The 20,114-nt window shown below is 39.6% G+C and overlaps 1 protein-coding gene across 1 annotated transcript in view; it reads right to left on the bottom strand.

The window, feature by feature from the left end:
- The window catches only part of LOC135237907 (immunoglobulin superfamily member 21-like), a 240,079-nt gene extending 221,322 nt beyond the window's left edge, over positions 1-18,757 (bottom strand). Inside the window, exon 1 of the mRNA XM_064305459.1 lies at positions 18,279-18,757. The gene's annotated coding sequence lies outside the window, so the exon portion shown is untranslated. The remainder of the gene's footprint in view (positions 1-18,278) is intronic.
- Between the last annotated feature and the right edge of the window lie 1,357 nt (positions 18,758-20,114).

Genomic DNA, 20,114 nt, shown 5'->3' with positions numbered 1-20,114 from the left:
ATGCTTAAAACAGTAATGGTTATTGTTTTAATAACACTGGTGCTTTAAAAATGTGTTCAATCATTTCCTAAGATGAATAGATAGATAATATATTAAAAAAACATTTTTGTTTAGCAATTAAACATCACACCCCTGTGTGTTGCCAGATTTTTTTAAAATGGTATTCCACTTTCAGTTTTGGATGTTGAACTACTACTTCTTCTATTTCAGAAAGTAAATGTTGTATTATATTTTTGTACTCCGCTTTAAACTGAAGCACAGCTGATGTTTGTTTTCTTGATAGGATTCCAGTCTGGGCATTTGCACAGCTGCAAAGCCAGTAGAATGTGATGCACCTTACCTAGTGAGAGCGAATCAAAACAAAATCCACCAAAATCCCTCTGCACGATCACCTCATGCTCATATTAAAAATGTCTATGCATTCAGAGAGCTCAGATATGCCCTAACATAAATGAACCAGGACTGCTGATCTGCTGCACTTGTTAATTTAGCAGATTAATGGCAAGCGGGAGAGACAAAAATACCAATGAGGAAGAAGATTATTATCGCACACACCAATCACTTCTTATGGAAAAGTCTGTGACACATCATAAATAGTTCTCCAAACCATTCTTCCTTTATTTAAGCAATTATGGCAGAGGCATGACACAGAGCATATGCAGTTCTTGGAGGTTTTTGTTAAACCCTTTCCTCTATAGGTCTGATGGACTGGATGTCGTTGGTGTGCAAGAGCGGATACTGGAAATGGTGTTAAGTTGTTAAATTACAAATGTTAATGTTGGACAGGCTTTTGTTGACTTTTTCCATTCCGATGTTTGAGTAATGGATTGTAATTGACTTATCACAGGCTACGTCCCTTTGACAATGCAGATAAAAGTGTAAGTGTGCAGATTGCAGTTTATGACATCGGTACTCGTATGTGATGATTGGATTTAATAGTTTTCCAGGGGGTTGCGTTTGGTATTACCACTCAATTCCCCCTTTAAATTACCTCTGAATGCCATTAAAAGGCCCACAGCAATTCAGCGCTTCAACACAGTTGCTAAATTTGGAACACTGCAATGAACTACAGTTATTATGGATGTGAGTTGAGATAGAGTTCCATGCAGACGGAAATTCAGGACAGGAGGAGAGAATCTGGGAGAGGAGCTAGCTACTGTTAATATAATTACTACAGTTGAACTAGGGTCATGTGACTGTTTTACAAAAATGCATTTCCAGCATCTTGGAGCAGCATCGTTCAATTAACTCAACAACAAACTGAAGAGTGGATGATCACTGAAACATAAGCATTAAACACTGATTCTCAAATACTACCAGTCTTAACCTTGTGTACACCTTCAGCTAACTTAATACAAGTGTGTATGCTGTTTAAGCTGAATCTGACTGTCTCAACAACTGAAAATAATTAGAACTGGCAAGATTCAGATTGCACACTAGTGGTAGCTAGCTGGTCAGAGTAGTGAGGAATTCATATCACATACAATCTTGGTTAATAAACCAATGATTTCTAATAATACTAAAACTTTTATAGCTCTGCCAATACAGGTGCTTCACAACAAATAAAACTAGCAGAAGCAATAAAAGCACAGTAAAATCTTTACACAATATTATCAATACAGCAATGATGGACTATGATAGAAGCATTCAATAATGATAGATGCATTCTCACAAATACCGCACAATTAAAATGCACGCATGGCTGAGGCTAAGCAGGTGTGGGCTGGGTTAGTATTTGGATGGGAGTCCTTCTGTGAAAACAAGTTTCCGGGGGAAGTGGCGTCAGTGGGTCAAATAAACCCCACTGCCCCAGTGCAATGATGGGGACATTGTGCTATAGGAGATTCTGGCCATGTTCAAAAAAGTACACTTACGTACTATTCAGTATGCAAGCTGTCTTTTGGATGAGACGTTAAACTGAGGTCCCAATCTCTCCCTCTCAGCCTGCCACCTAATCAACCCAACAGTTTAATTGGCTAAAAAACTGTTCTCTCCCTCTCCTCTTCAACTAATGTGTGGTGAGTGTTCTGGTACAAAATGCATCATCCAGGTAGGTGCTACACATTGACTGTGGCTTGATAAGAATTTATCATCATCAATGAGTATGAGGAAAAAGCACATATGTCAATGATACTGCATGAACTGGCAAATAAATTCATATAATATGGCTACAGCTGCAGCCTGTCTGCACACTTTAATGCACTGTGGCACTGTGAATCCTAAACTCCGCCTCGCCTTGTATCTCTGGTCCCGCCACCTCCCAGCCTGTTCTGCATCGCCCCCAGGAACAGCAGCAATAATTCAATCAGGGACAACAATCATTCAATCAGGGGCGGCCAGCTGTCCCTCGTTACCTATCCCAAAAAAATGAATTAACTTTGTGGCTCTTCTTCCAGAGACACAATGAAAGCGGAATGGAGGACCTGTTAAGGGCTTTGGTGGAGTCCAGTGTGGGGCAGCAGCCGACATCTTGGCTCTTGGCAGAGCTCAGTTGATCTGATTATACCCCTCTCGACCAGTCTCTGGCCTGCTTGCACTCCATGCAGCTGCAGGACCCCTGGCTCAGGAAAGCCGGGCAGAAAGTACAAGTAATGGAAAGCAAGAACAGAGATGTGAAGCCACCCTGCTGCAAAATTACAGGCTGCTTTATTACACAGTTCACAAAAATGGACAAGTAATCTCTCTTGCCAAAAGAGTTTGTCCCACAGGTCCTAACCCTTGCTCATTCCCACCTATTAGGTAGCCTCCTCGGCCAAAAAAAGGACTGTAGAGGACCAGTTCCACTGGCTCGGAGCCCGTGGCGATATACACCCATTCTGCAGCACAAGTCCCGTCTGCCAGAAAACCACCCCTGTAGAGCCCGCTGCAGCCACACTCATTCCCCTGCCAATAATCAATGTCCCATTTGAACGCATAGGAATGGATCAGGTCAGACCCCTGCCCCAGATGTCCTGCAGCCACTGCTACATCTTGGTGTCCATGCCCGTGCACACCAACTTGTTGAACACTTGGGTGAGTTTTGCTGCATCAGCACTTTGGGTCTAACTATAGGCAGATACAGCCCAGACCTACACGGAGAAGACTGCCTTCACAACCCCTGGAGGTCAATACCAGTATTGAGTCCTCCCCTTTGGCCTAAATGGGGCATCTGCCACCTTCCAGCGGCTATTGGACGTGTTGCTCTGGCCGTTCCAGTCCTTTGCGGCAGCCTAACTGGATGACATAGTCTTCCACTCTCGAACCTAGGTTGAGCACTTCTGCCACCTCCAGCTGGTCCCAAAAGCCTAAGGATGAGCCGGCCTCACTGCCAACCCAGTCAAGTGCTACCTTGGGCAGCAGGAAGCCCACTACCTTGTGAAGCCCCAGCTGGTGATGGTGGTTCCTGTGTGGGACTGACCCAGACAACCTAAAAAAAAAAAAAAAAACACATGTACACACCTTCCTAGGTCTAACGGGCTACTATAGCTGCTTTGTCCCCCATGTCTCCTCTTCAGTAGAATCCCTGTCTGGCCTGAAGCACAAAGGCCAGCCAGAGAAGGTGATGTGGGGGAAGGAGACATGGGGGAAATGGGAAGAAGCTGCCTTCCAGGACCTGAAAACTTCCCTCTTCTCAGACCCAATACTCTAAGCTCTGGACTTCAGCTAGCCCTTCATTCTCCAGACAGATGCCTCAGAGACAGGGCTGGGAGCCATTTTCTGCCATGGCACAATGTTTAAAAGGAAGAAACATTGTGAAATATGTTGACGGCAGAAAACATTGAAATGGCATTTTTTTCAAGGCTGTAGCAGACAAAATGAAAGATGCTGAGTTCATTCAAAGCAACAGAACAAATTAGCCACAGGTGGACGACACTGACAGCAACACTTTCTATGGCTATCAGTATTACCATGTTAACTGTGATTTATTTTAATTACACTTATTAATTACAATGATTAAAGATAGGATGGTATATGGGATATCTGGTAATAGATCTGCACTTGGGGACTGCCACTGCTTTTTAAAGTTTACACCATAATTTAGAGACAAAACAATACCAACGGTTTACACCCAGTGAATTTTAAACTTTACATGCACTTGGAAGAATTTCTAGGATGCCGTCCTTTAGCACAGACTAAAGGATATAAACTGAACATTCAACTAACCATGAATTCAAGAATAAGACTGGGTTATTGGTTTCATGAAGCATGTAAATGGCATAATTGGAATATGACCCTCACCAGAACAAGGATAATTATTCTGAATATGCTGTACATGTTAATGTGGTCAATGAAAACTTTATATACCTCACATAAGCACAGGCACATGTTCTAGACTGTGATAATGCAGCTGTGACTGAGAATGGATAAACACAAATGGCAACAGACTCAAAATCGCTGGATTTACTTTTATCAGATACTGTTTATAATCCTAGAGAAATTCTGCAAAAGGTGACAGGAGGCCAGAAATAAATAAAAAGATAGATTATTTTTTTGCCTAGTAGTGTCTATCAAAATGATTTCTTCAAGCCGTCCATGTTGTGGGAAGGAAACAACCGGTAGACTCTGGGAAAAACCGTCACTGAGGAGCCCCTCTGGAACTTTCCGGAGTTAGAGAGGAAGCAAGGTTCCACCATTGCCCTCTTTCCCATTTTACTCGCCCCATCAAGCTCATGGCCCAGAGAAATACAGCCAATGACAGCGACGAGATTAAACTTTAACTGTCAGAGAGAAGCCTCCAGGTCCAGGGAGTCAGAGAAGGAGCCGTGGCTCATTGTGTGGGGGCCGTCGGTGGGCCCAGAGGCTGACCGCTGGCGGACGGTTGCGCCACTCCTAGCTGACATTTAATCAACGTCGGCAAGTTAGCCACAGCTGCACCCGGAGCTCAGGCTGAGCCTGCGTGGGGGGAGCCGGAGTGAAGGGTGTCACAGTTTCTTCAGTCACGGAGGGATTGTTTTTCAGGGTTTAGCTAGAAGTTGAGGATACAGGAAAATGTACTGGCAGAACCACTGTTCATGATTTGGCAAAGGGGAAAAAAAAATGACATTATGCACATTTTATATGAAGACATGGTTGGATACTCGATTCAGATCTGTCAACGATTTCTTTATAGTGGCTGCTGTATAATAACTTCTGCTTTCCACCTGATTATATCCCTCCACTCCCAACATTGCCAAGTAGTCTGGTCAGAATGGGGTCTCTCACGTTAATAGTAAGAATAGCTAGATGACATGGGGAAAACATCAGAAAGAAGGAAAGGAAAAGAAAATGAAACAGTCTCCAGCATATTTTGATCCTCACTAGTTTAATACGATTATATTATATTTTAAATGATCACAATAAGAATTCAAATAAATTAGGGAAATCATTAACATTTTAGGAATAAGAAAATGAAATGTAGCAATTTGTGGGGCATATAGTGTATACATTTTGTAGTGTAATCTCTTTTGTAGTGTATTACACTCATATTTCTCAAAGTAAGAGCTATTTTAACAATCATATACAAGTTATCATAAAATTTTTGGGGGGTTGGAGCATTTCACGCTACCACATAATGAATACCAATAAGTTCGTTAGTTGACATTTTTGGAAAGAAGCAGTTCCACTATTGCCAGAAAACCAGTTGCACTCCTGCATTGATTTGATATCAAAACGGCAAACAAATTCTGATGCTTTTGTAAACTCCTGTACCAGGTTTTCTGATTGGTTGTCCATTTGTAGTAGTATTTGTAATCCCATTTATTATTAAGTTCTCATCTTCATGTTTTTTTTTTGTTTGTTTGTTTTTCTTTTCCTTGGTGGGATACTTTAGCATGACAAGACTGTGTCGTTACCTATGAGTACTTCTTTTCACAATTAATCTCTTAAGTTATGAACTCTCAAGAATTTTTAATCAAGCTGTCTTGTTTCCATTTCACATCAGCATGGCATCCAGTGCAGATTTCAGATTTTAATTGGTCTCTGACCAAATGTTTACTTGTTGCTTTGAAATAGATTTCATGGACTAAATAAATAATGTTAAAGACTGGGACAAATGACAGATGGCAGTGCAAATGTTCCTTGTACCTTTTCATCCAGTGAATAAAACAATATTTGTATGACTTTGACTCTGTTTCACAGATGTGAAATGCACACAGGGGACTCTCCCCAAGAGAGCTGGGGGCTCTGGGATTTGACTTTGTTATTAATTTACGTTTTCTTATAAATTCTTGCTTCCCAGGCATGACAAAAGGCTGGGGTGACATGCACCACACAAATGAAATTAACAGAGCTCCCACCTCAGCATTGGTGGGAGTACAATAAGTGTCCCAAATTAGCAGCCTGTCCAACTGCATATGCTGGTCATTTGAATATCAAGTTTGGCCGCATGCAAGGAACAATGTTCACAGCCAATTACAGTAAAGAAAAGTCCACCAAGTAACACCGGACTGGGGAGTGAGGCACAGAGCAATGCTAACATTCTGAACTAACAATAGCCGTAGTTTGCACATTCTCATGATGACATTAAGATCGCAGGAATACAGCAAAACTTGCTTTATGGTCCACGTACTTTCCATTCATTCGATTTCCTATTCTGAAACAAAACTCGGAAAATGAATTTAAGGACCTATTTTTAAAAAGAAAAAACCTGTATCGTTCACTTAGAAAATGCTTTGATGTATATTATTTCAAAATTTTAGGCAAAATGTGCAAAGTATAGTCAGATTCTATGTTTTGAAGCCTCAAATTCAACTAGTGTAAGATGCCTTGCATAATGATGACCCTCTAAATCTGACCGATGTCCAAGAAATGACATGGTCTCTGAAGGGACCAGAGGTAGAGGTAGCCAGAAGACTGAGGAAAACATTTTAACTACTGCCTTCTAATATTGGTCCCCTACATTTTATTTTTACTAGAAAAAAGAAAATATAGTATATTAGTTTTTGTTTTCTTCCTTTTTATGTCACTGTAGTCAAAAGATGATGATGCCCCAGGTCTTTAGGAGGTCCATGATAAAACTGAACAAGTGGCCCTGGCAGGCCAAGGACTGTGTGAAGTCGCTGTAGCCATTAAGGGCCTCATAACAATTGCAACAACAGGAGCACCATGCTAATTCTTAATAACACCACTGAAGCACACATTAGAGAACTCTTTGGATGTACAGTGTGCAAAGGTCTGTAGCATCATTTTTTGTTCAATGCAATGTTATGTGCTTCACAATAAAAATAAATAAAATCAAGTTGGAAGAGTAGCAGTAAAAACTAAGAAAAAGAAAAAAGATTAAATAAAATACAAACTGTTCCTAGACAGAAGCGAGGCTAAAGAGGTATGTTTTTAGTATTTGTTTTAATGTCAACTGTTTGAAGTCCCCTCAATTCCTCAGGTAGGGTGTTGCAAAGCCAACCATATGTTTTTGTCCTGGTTTTAGAAAACATTTAAATACAGGAGCCAGAGTATCTGAGCAATCTGCCAGGAGTGTACCTTGAAAGCATGTCAGGAATATATTAGTGTGCAATTCCACGTAAGGACTTAAAACCCAGTAAAATAAAATTGATTCTAAAATTGACTGGAAGCGAATGCAGAGATTTTAAAACGAGCGTGATATGTGTGCTCCTTCTGGTCCTAGTTAATTTCCTGGTGGCAGCATTCTGTCTAAGTTGTAACTGACTTATTGTCTTTTATGAGCAGACCAGAAAGGAGTGACTTACAATAGTCCAACCTGCTAGAGATAAAAGCATGCATAAGCCTCTCAGCTTGAGAGAGAAAAGACCTGACTGGCAGTATATTTAGATGATAAAAGGCACCCTCGGTCAATATGAGCGCCAAAGCTCAACTCGTTATCAAAAATGACACCCAGGTTTTTTGTGTGTAGTTTAATATTTTGTGACAGTGATTTAAGTTGTGCCACCACTTTCTCTCTTAGAGCCTTTGTGCAGATCATCAGTATCTTATCTATGTTAAGTTGGAGGATTTTCCATGCCATCCACACACTGATGTCAGTAGTACATTTTACAAGGGTAACAATGGGGCTGAAATCATCTGGCATGACTGAGATGTACAGCTGGGTGTCATATGCATAAGTTGATGCCACGCTTGTGGATTACAGCCCCTAATGGGAGCATATGAAGACCAGTAAAGGCCCTAAAATTGGGCCCTGGGGCACGCCACATGTAAAATGTACCCTTTCTGAAGAGTGGTCACCAAGGGAAACAAAAAAACAAAAAAAACAAATCATGTTCTAAAACCAATTTAAAAATGTGTCATAAAGGCCAACCCAATTATGCAGTCTATCAAGACTTATCTCCTGCTCAATGGTACCAACTACCACATTTTAAGAGAGTTTCTGTAGGATCTGAGAGGTCATTTAAAACCTTAGCTGGGGCTACCTCTGTGCTGACCAGATTGTGGGTTCTAAAAAAATGCTGTTTTTGTTTACAAAATCACTTAGTTATAAAGACCAGCTTCTTAAGTATTTTAAGTTTAGTTAGAGAGTGGTCTAAAATCAGTGAAAGTTGAGGAGTCCAGTTTTATTTTTCTCTGATAAACAAGTAAAAACGTTTTTTTGAATAAAGTGGTGGAGATGGGGTCAAGTGCACAGGTTGAGGGCTTGAGCATTGTTACCACTTTAATAAGCAGAACTTCATCTACCACAGTAAGATTCTAGGGCACTCTCGCATTGTGTTACAGGGTAATTTAATTGCAATATTTTGCGTGATTATATCTGCAAAATTATTTTCAATAGCGCTTCACTAGGAAATTATTATGAAATCGCCAGACATTCAGTTGCTGAACAGCATGCTGGAGTAGACGGCAACAAACTTCCTGTATTTCTATACTGAGTCAATTCAGTTATTATAAGCCCAAATATAGCATTTACCGCATTGGAGGAATTTTAATTTTAAAGCCCCCAAAGCCCAATGCCATTGCTCTGGCCTGTCCTGCTAAGGGAAACTCTCACTCACTGCATCTCTGCAAGATGTGTGTGTGTGTGTGTGTGTGTGTGTGTGTGTGCATGTCTCAGTCTCATTGAGAAACTGGTGCTGAGCGAATCGCATCAGAGGTGGGGAAAAAAGATCAGAATCCGAATATTTGCCAAATTCGGGAGGAGAAACCATTCCAAAACAACACATTATTTGAGTATTGCCAAATATAGTATTTGTATTCGGTACCGTCCCTAATACATATATATATATATATATATATACGTGCACACACACACATACACCATGAGAAACGAGAGCTATCCATGATTTGCTTTGACCCCTCATCCCTGCCTTTCCGTTAGAAAGATCACCACTGCCCCCACAGAGATGACTGGCTCAGGGAGTGGAGGCAAGCCAAATGCCCCTGGTGTGCTCAGAAACTGGGCGTGCTTAAGTCCCCCTTTGTACTCCTCAAATGGAATTGAAATAATGTCGCAGTATCTCAGTGTAGGGGAACCTCCAAGCCTAAAAAAAGATCAGATGAAAAGAAACCAGTGAAAAGAGATGTAAAGCTTGATGAAACCTAAACTTATTGCCTCTCACAAAGAAAAGGAACACCAGTGGAGGCAGGTAATTTATTGAAAAGGATATCAGAGAACATGCTTTTTGATACTGATTTCAGGTCTTAAACTGAACTCTTCATTGACTTCATACAAATAATAAATTTTGATGGTTGAGTTAACCCCTTTGTACAGATGACAAATCCCTTGTCCATTTAGGTATTCTATTTAAAGCCATTGAGTGAGAGAAATTAACATAGAAAAAATGTGCATGCAAATGTTATGGAAACAGATATTTCACTATTCTGGCAAGGGTAGTGTATCTCAATCCTCTTTGGAATTGCATTTTCTACGCAACAATACTTTTGAAAAGTTCCGGTGTTTCTGCTCTTGTTGCGTTACAGTTTGGTATCTTATGCACTCTCTTGCTCTGGGTCGGTTCCACTTTATTCACAGGCCCTGTACACAGACGAAGGGGCCAGCTGCTTCCTGGGGAACAATGTGAATTTCTCGGTAGCTCAAGGTGGGCTACGAGCAAGGCAGACAGTAATGAAATGAAAAGATCCATCTGGGTCTGGATAGATGACTCCGGATGGCGGCAGGAATTCCATTAAATCTTGGCAAAAGGCATCCGCTTCCTTGGTTCCGTGCCAGAGATGAACGGCGTGAATGTTAAACGTTTCCCACGCAGCACACATGGTGCTCACCTATGTGCTTATTTCAGGCCGGAGATCTCTCAGAGATAATGTGTGTGTGTGTGCGTGGGTGTGCGTGTGCAAAATATATTTTTAAATATAATACAATAAAACTGATGTCCAAAGACACACAATTAACAAAACCCGGTCAACTGTCTTTCACTATCATTCCATTACTTAGGCATACAGACCTCCTTTGCGGACCTTTAGAAAAGACCCATCGTTGTTGTTTTTTTTTTTTTTTCAATTGAATCAGCCCCTTCATTTCTCGGTGCATCTTTCTCTGGCCTCTGATCCTTCTTTTCGAATGAAATTCTCACACAGGAGTCTGCATATCAAAGCATTATAATAGAGTGAAAGAGTTCAACAGATTTTGAAGAAGAAATTGCCTTGGTGGGTATTGACCTATTAGCCCACAATCCAGCAAGCAGTCTGCTTATGCATTTAATTGGTTGCTGCACTGGTGTCAGCAGCTGTAATGGTAGTGAGTTCAATTTTATTGGGTTTTTGTGGCCTGTGGGTTCATTGATTGTGAAGGAACAATGTATAACAAAGGACTACTGTACAGTGAGCAGCAGTATCACTTGCCTAATTTCCAAAATGAAAAAAATAGATGCCCATTGTCTTAATCTGAAACAAAAATCAACACCATGTTCTATTTTCTATATTTCTAAGCCTAATACCACAAGGATCTCATTTGTGTTTACAGGAGCTGGTGAGTTGATGGAATGCTTTCTAAATAAACAGTCTTTTTTCCCCTGTACACTTTCATCCAAATTCCCATCATTTTTTCTTGCACACACACGCACACAATTTAGTGAGGTCATGTAACAACAACAATTATTATTATGATGTTTATTATTATTATTCAAATTATAATAATAATCTTTGGATTTAGACTTCATGTCTTCATGTGTAGATATGTGCCTCACAAAAGAATTTCCATGAAAATGGACAATAAAGCTTGATCTGAGCCTTAGTCTTAATATGCATGAATTATGTCAGTCTTTTTCCATCATGACGGTGCGGGTGCACTGTAACCACAACTCCCCAATCCAATGGCATCATTTCACAGACAGGTCCTTGAATTTTTCATGTTCCATTTGTATCTCCATCCTACTTTAAACAATGTTTTGGATGTAAATATGTCCGTGCCACCAGGAGTTAGACTGACAATATCTTAAATTATTATTTTTTTTTCATAAAGGGAAGATTTAATATCTCTAAAATTATTAACTCAAGTAACATTTTCTGAGACTGCTCATCCTATTGCGCTGGTAAAACACACCAAAATGCAACATGTCCTGGACCAGAAACTCCTTCTATGTCCAAATCTATCCAAAATGTCTAAATTGTGCATTGCTGTAAGTCTTAACATAAACATATATTTCACTACAAATCAACATTTTTGACTCATGAAACTCACTTTTGCACTTTCAAGTAGAAACAAGAAATACATTAATAATGAAATTAAAAATAAGCAATGAAATAAACTGATAATGAAATAAATAAGCAATTAAATAGATAATGAAATATATAAATAGGCATTTGCTAACATGCTTCATGTGGAGACAGTTCAAAACCTTCTAAAAATAGAGACATAGACAAGGTGGAGCATGAGTTCAGCATTGCATGTCAACAAAATCTGTATTAATTACACCATGTTAATGTATGCAAGTAATCTGCATAAAACTACTGCAAGGTAGAAAAATAAGTCACTGTATATTGGTGGAATGGAACGTTGGCTGGCGTGCATTTTATCAGCCTTGGAGATGGCTTTTGAAGACGAAACGATGAAAAATGGAAAAATCAATTTTTAATTTCCCTCGTGCATGCAGCATTGCGGTTGTGGATAATAAATTGGCCCAAGAAGGTTCCTTGGAGTCAGACAAAAGATTTTATCGATCCGGTAAAGATTTGGAAAAATTTCTAAAAGGAGAAAAGGAACAATGGGCTGTGGCTTCGTCCGTGGGCCCAGGGGTTCCCAGTGAGCCATGACATGTCACTGCTGCTCCTCCGCATTGTCGTACAACAACATTATCACAGCACCGATGTGCCCATGGTATATTGGAGCCAACGTGTTGCAGGCTACCAAGTAGCTGACCGCCACCCAGAATGGGCTCTCTCTATAGCATTCAGCAGCCCTGGCCTTTCTCAGAAAGGTGTGGGGATGATACATTTAATCCAGATCTTTAACGGTGAACAAGCTTTAAGTGCATGTGCACATTAAAGTACAGTATATATTTATAGACCCAATTTGCTTTGCAGTGTATCATAAAAATGACACATAAAATTAACACAGATAATAGCACAGAACTTACAAATTATGCACCGTTCATACATTTGCAGTTGAAATCACAATTTCACACCTCATATCATACCACAACAAGTAGCTTTGCTTCTGCTTTGATTTTAAATTATAAATCAGGGCGTAGCCCGAGCTTCCCGCTGTGGCATGGGGCAGCTGAGCTTAGTGTCATGGGTGCTCATGTCGGCATAGGCCTTAAGTGTTTGTGAAAAGATGTCGGTGTGGCGTGGATGGTATCCTGTGTGTGGCACAGGCATGAGACACTCCAGTCTGAAATGGAAGATATGGGAGAAGAGGAGTATGATTACAGCACTCTAGAGGCTCTCCAGCCTGAGGGCACTCTGGGGATAAGTGGGGTCCTGCTTTGGTGGTTCACTTCAGCCGCGTTCAATGGAAACAGAGAGTCGCGAAAGTGTATTAATGGAACAGCGCAGAGCGTACAACATCTACACTGGGGACAATGCACTCAAAAAAGGTTTACACCCACCCCCCAAAGCCATCTAGCAGGGCAGCGAGGAAATTGCTATTTCACATTTCTGTTTATTTCTCTGAAGTGAAGTGCAGCATATCTGAAGTATACTTTTGACATGTGGAAAAGGCCATTCAGATGATGTAGGCGTGTCCCTTTCATGCTCAATTAAGAAAATGTATAGACCTTATATGATATAATTATGGAAATAAATCTGGGGCAATAAATAAAAATAGGGTGAAACCGGCATGCTGCTTTTACTTTTGGGTCCATTTATTCCAGGTTCGGAGGACTCAAAAGGGATCTTAATCTCCCTCGCCGTGCTAGAACATATTGCTTCAGAAGTACACGTGAGGCTGAGGCCTTCTGCTTTGCCAGGGCCGGGTGGAATACTGAATGAGCCTCCTGCCATTTTCTTTTCTAGTACAGAGCTGTGCCTCAGCTGTCGGCTCATGACACACGTACTATGGGTGATGGTCAAGTACACTAAATAGACACAGTGCTGGCTGCCATGCACTATATACATGAAGGCTGTCAATTAACCTGTGGCAGAGGTAAAGATACTGTGGGTGATGGCAACAATTTTGAGACTGTATTCAACTGACTGGAAACACTGCCGTTGCTACACAGCTCCAGGGCTGAGTTTCTCTGAATATGCCTGGACTATTGAAACATTGAGTGGTGAAGTGGATTCTTGGATGCTGGCAGTCAATGGATGAGCCTGAGCAGATACCGCTGACGCATGGATTTAATCACCTGTAAAGCTCTGCTCTGCTGTGTACATTCATACATCAGGAAGACAAATTGCTATTGGGCGACCCAAAAACAACCCCAAATGGATGCCCCTTGCATAGCTGGATTATGGGTATTTCCTTGGTCGATGGATTACATCATCAAGGTTCAACTTTCTGCTTCATTCATGCATGCGCGACCCCTTCCATTCTATGATTTGTCTGGTTCCCTGGCTGTTGTGGCTCTTTATTTTGAATCCTAACTGGATAAAATATCTTAATATATGAAATGCATGTTACGTATGTAATATACCATAAGAAGTTTGCTTGACTAACAATAATCTATTAGAGTCATACGATTATAAGCAGAAGCAGCACAGTAGCACGGACAGTAAAATGGCATGTTGCAGTTCCAGCAGCAGTAGTAACGCCAATATATGATTTGCAACCCAATTTACAACATTAACAGATATCGTCATCAATCTATTTCCATAATCATCAAAAAACAGAAGCAGATGTGTCTCTGTTTGTGCCACTAAATGGCCCATTATGCATCTGTTTCCTGACAGGACTAAATCTTGTGGAACGTGGTGAGGGTACAGAGGGTCCAATGCCACACAGAGGCAGCCTGACAGGAAGCCTTTTCTCAGTAGGGTGTTTTATGCCACCAGGCAGTCGGATAGGCTGACACTGACTTCAGATCGCTAATTGTCATTGTTGACAAAAAATCACAAACATCACAATATTTAGGCTATAGCTTATTCTTTTGCGATAAATCTTGTGCCTCAACAATTTATATGCGAGTGCAAGTGCGATGACAAGAAGTGGACCAGAGGTTGTGAGAGAAAGTGAGAAAGAATGAAAGATAAGAGTCTGTGCATATGAGCGAGAGCATAATTTAATTACGCACTGTGATAATTGTGTAACCAACCTCATTTAAGACACAGCAGACTAGACCTCCTGGGCAAGTATAAATCATGACGTGTGAGGGTTTTTAACAGATTGCAAGGTGAGGCCCCTTCCTTTATTAAAACGAAAGCTGAAAGCCTGTCACCATCAATCACATCTACATTTGTTCTGTGGCAGTTTCTTATGGATTTCCCATAGTAATGGCACAAATATAAATGGCCCATCCACATGCTCAGAATCACTTCCTAAAATGTCGCGTTCCCATTATTAGTCATCATGCATATGACTTACAATATCAAAGCCACAGCCTCAAACTGAACATTACCATTCATAACCACCCCCAATGGAGCTTACATCAGAAATGGGTCTCTTCAGAAAAGAACCTGGATGAAGCTATACATCTATGAATGCTCATGAGTGCTGGCCTCAGTAATAATATATAAAATGCCATGGCCTCTGAAATAAGGACAGTTTACATAGTAATATGAATGATTTTATCCAGATCTCCACTATGCATCTGTCTTGTTTTTCATCCACATTCTTTTGTCCTAGCGGTTTGATTAATTAGCTGGATTTAAAAATAAACAGCAATGGAGAAGGCGTTTTTGATTCTCTGCAGGCTTCTGTTTAATCCCCTTAGAACTTTGATCTAGAACAGCAGCTCCTGCTAGCAGCAGGAAAAAAGTGGTAATAGACTCCACAAGGAGTCCATTAGCACTACTAAATGCAGATTTGTAACTATTGTCTGAATACCAGTTTGTTACACAGAGCCAGTAAGTGACTTGGTGGTTTCCGAAATTCACTATTGTAGGTTCTCAGTAATGATTATAAAGCAAATGTTAACATTAATTATTGATCTTGATAAATATTAAAACAATATGCATACAAACAGCTTTTTACATACTCTATATACAAGGAGGATGATTTTTATACTGTCTTCATTTTTAATTAAATGCCCTGAAACTTTACTTTATTTGTCTTTGTGTGGCAGGCTTGTTACCGTAAGGCAGTGAGAAAGATCTCTTTAGAGAGGCTAGAATGGCACAGCACTGGCCTTTCTGCACAAGGCTGACTGGGATTTTGACTCTGGATTGAGTTTTACACCAGTACAAAAGTTGGGTTTGGTGTGCTAAACGTTTCCATATTTACTTGGTAATCACATTTGTAATAAATAATGTGCTGACTCAGTAAAAAATAATTTGCACTCTAGTGCCGTGATTCAAATAGGCTTCCTGCACATTTTAGACATGAAATAGTTCATAAATCACATGGGTGTAATTCTGCTTTAGAGATCAGCTCCAACGGCTCCGACTGCTTTTGGGTGAATTAAGGAACGGAAACATGGTAATGGTCACGGTTTTAGAATTACGACCATTTTGAGTAGACGTACAGATTGCGAAGCAGCCATCAGAAAATCTTAAAAACCCTGTGAGTATGTCACTTTCTTAAAGAGGAGCTGAGACACCGGTCATATTTCATTGCTACGATGCACTTATTCCCCAATCGTCACGGTTTAATTGCACTCTTCTGCACATTAATCAGGTGGAAATTGCTGAGTAATTTACATATAATTCCATCTATGCTAACGGATCCCAGTGAAAAAGTGCGGGGCACTATATTTCACATTTAATGTCCCAGATGCCCAAAACGAGACAAAGGCCCCAGCGCGATTTGATGGTTGCATTGATGGAATGTAAGGCAATAAATTCCTCTGAGTTCATTGTAAAACGGTCATAAAATAAAGATTATCATGAGGTTATAAACGGTAGCCCGGAAGGATGGCAGAACATTTTATTAAGACAGGTCATTCCTGTCAGACAGATAAAAAAGAAAGGAAAATTAAGTGCTTTTTTCTCCTATCATTGTGTTGGGGTTTGATATAGAAATCGGTTTGGATTTGAAGGGCTTTTGAACAAATTTCGGACTGATCTAATTCAAAGGCACAGAAAACTATTAAATGTTGTTACAAAACAATTCACGTTAACCCCTGGAGTGTACAGTCACACATGTGTTACAGCTCTAGACTGGTCCCTGAAGCGTACGCCACACTTGTGTGATTATTGTACAGCACAAGATCAGAATGTCTGTTTACTAATGATGCAATAATCACCGTTTGGGTTACACCTCATTCTTTCTAGGATTAAATGCTTATTTTCCACAGAAACTCCAATAAACTCTTTACAATGCTCGTTATTATGTCCTCAATGTGAGCATTTATTTGTTTATGCAAACGATCACACTTGCTTAGAAGAAGAAACAGTTTTGAGACTGAAAAACTTTAGCTAACGCTAGACTGCTAACCAAGCTGTCAAAATGAGCTAACTAAGGGCTGGCAGAAGGAAGAATATAAATGATCTAATAGCAACTATTATTATGCAATAACTCGTGACAGGCAGTGGTATATTGTGATTTTGTAGACATTGTGAATCACAATATACCATGGCTTGGAGTGAATTATCGCCTTTATTAAATGGTTACCAAGAATGATAATATAGATATCATAGACCCAATCCAATTAAAACAGTTTTTACAAAGTAATCTTAGTCACGATATCATCTTTGATTGTACTAGAACACGTGTTTTAGCTTTATTTTAGCATACTGTGATCAGTACAACCTATAAAAAGTACTTTACAAACATCATGGGTGTCCGTTACACCCATTTCTGCTTGAATCGGAATACACAATTTGCAACAAGTATTTGAAAACGTGCGGATAATAAATGAACCCACAAAATAGCCTACTTTCACTTCGGTCACCATGGTCATCATAGCCGGTCATTTGTCTCTCTCTAGGGAAAAGACCCGTTTTTCACCTTATCATACAGCTTAGCTACAGCACTCAAACTTTTTCATCTGGAAACAGCTAAACTGCTGAAGTAATCACACTGAAGTTTATTCATAAACTTTAAATTCTGCTTATCATCAGTTACTCATAACAAACGGTGTAAAAAAAAAGATAGAAAGATGAAAAAACACTGGGTCAATTTACATGAAATAATATTATTGTAGCGCCCCCTTACCCTATACCTTAGAACAAGGGCAGGGCCTTGACTTTCAGATAAAACTTTATTTCTTACTCATATGTTATTATTTATTTTGGGTTTCTTAAACTGTGTCTCCCTACTAGGCTTCGATACAATGAACTCCGTTTTGATTTATGCGTATGTCTATCTATAAACGGGCAGTCTTAGTTCTTCAATATAAGAATTAGGCTATAGGGTACTATTAGTATACTCGGTTCCCTAATGAAATACTAATACAAAGTATTCTCAAAGTCTATGTAAACTTCAGCTACATGATAATAACCACTGAACACAACACAGGTAAGTTTTTTTGTTTTGTTTGTTTGTTTGTTTTTTAAGTAATTCATTATTTATTCAATTGTAAACAAAACTATTCTGAACAATAGACTATGAATCATACGAAATGTCAATACAAGTTATTTATCAATTTATTTTTTGTTTCCTAAAACCAATTGGAAAAATGCAAAACCAGGTAAATCAATTCTTCAAAGAAGCACTAACAACAATCCACTCTTAATCAATGTGGGTCCACACACACACTTATCCCCTTTATCTAAAGCCGGTAATGGAAGACATTTCCAACAGAGAAGACCCCCCCCCCCCCCTTCACCTTGCGGGCCCACGGCTTTGCTTGGGTGCGTGCAGGCCTAAAACAAACTGGGCGCTTCATTCATTCTGAGCAATAAACAAAATGGTAACTCACTCAAATCCAGAGCTGTGGCGCGGCAGCGTGAGCGCAGCTTGGTGGAATCAATGGCGTTCTCGGAAGAGAAAGACTGGGGTAAAATCCAGCGATGCCAGAGCAAGTTTGTGCGTTTCCAGGTATCCCAAACCGCTATCTGGGTTTCATTAGCTTAATTCTGATAATCTGTCTGATAGCTAACTTCAGCTAAGGCCCTCCGATTCACTTGGGTAGCAACATGCCAAGCGGGCGTAACAAGTCTTTCAGTCTTCCAGCCAATCTTGAGCAGATTTTACCTTCCTGCGAGTCCTTACCCCACAACAGTAGTTTTTTAAAACAGTTATCGCTCTGATAACGGTAAAACTACACAAATGGCAGTACGTAACAGTGTTTTTCACATTATATTTATCGTAACCATATTTAGTGATAGTAACTCAGTGACTCTAACGGTTGTATTTTGGTTTTCTTGTCTTTTTTTCCCTTGACCTCTCAACTCGTCATCTATTGGATTACAAAAGGTTAGCACAATAACACAATATCCTGAATCTAAAACCATGTAAACTGTTAAATTTTAAACATGTGTAACCTTTTAAAAAAATATAACGAGGTATTCAAACCGTTTAATGAAGTTTAGTATCAGTCACTGGGTTACATTATTATTATTATTATTATTATTATTATTATTATTATTATTATTATTATTATTGTTGTCGTTGTTACAGGAATTATTATCTGCACTCCATATCAAAATCAACTTCAACAGTGTGAAGGCTAGTGTGATGATGTAACAGTCGAATTCTAGAACAGCTGGCGGACACAGGAAAAATCCCACGCTTTTCAGCTGTTGGAAATATTTTAGAATTTACGTGCAAAAGGGTTAAAATATTTAATCCAAAATAAATGTATAACATCATTCATCTTCAATATAAGTTACTGTACTGTTCATTTCATATTTCAAAGCATTCAAATCTTATGCATATTGCCAAATATGTTCATTATTAAACTATGGAAAATGCATTGTGTATCCTACAAATATAATTGCCAATCTCTGTGTACGTGTGTGTGCGTAATTTGGAAAAATGAATTATCTAAATGAATCGTCAGTGAAGTTAGTGCCGCCATAAGACACTTAACTTAATTCTGTAATGAAACTAACAGTAAAGAAAGGGTTAATATTGTTACAACTATTATTCATTCCATTAAGTTTATAAAAGAGGACAGAATTTAAGACCCTAATTAACCATGCTTATTTCTGAAGCTTGCGTGTTAGAAACTACTCTGTATAACTGAACATCTGTGATTCATCCTGTAAATGGTAATGTAATTGGTTCACCATAAATCTGTCCATGACATGCACACCCCCGCTGGGGGCAATTTAAACATTTTAAGCCATTCAGTTATTCACATTGAAACACATACACAAAGAAAGCTGTAAAACGTTTATGTGAGTTTCGTTGTTGTACCTGTGAATTTGAATCCTTTGACCACTGACTATATACAGTAGAATCTGGTACAGTTTAATTACTGAATGCTGTCATATCCAGGTCATTCAATGCACACAGAAGAATCAAATCATGTAGCTTTCTCATGGAACTTTAAAACAACCCTATGTAAAATTATGCTTTCCGAACAGAAGGTGCAGTCCAATTGTCGAATTAGTCAAAACCTGACTGAAAAGCATCATGGAAAACCCATTGCGTCACGACACCTGAATAGATGGCCGTTCTGACACGACATCCCATCCCAGTCTTCTTAATGATGTAGTTTTAGCTATACACACTGCTTTTCTGAGTAATTATGTATAGAGAATTGTAGCCTGTCCTAGATAAACCATTTAGGACATGGACTTATAAGACC

Source organism: Anguilla rostrata, chromosome 13 (assembly GCF_018555375.3).
Source record: "Anguilla rostrata isolate EN2019 chromosome 13, ASM1855537v3, whole genome shotgun sequence".
NCBI lineage: Eukaryota > Metazoa > Chordata > Actinopteri > Anguilliformes > Anguillidae > Anguilla > Anguilla rostrata.
The sequence above is the reverse complement of the archived record's forward strand: the minus strand, read 5'-3'. Positions and strand labels throughout refer to the sequence as shown.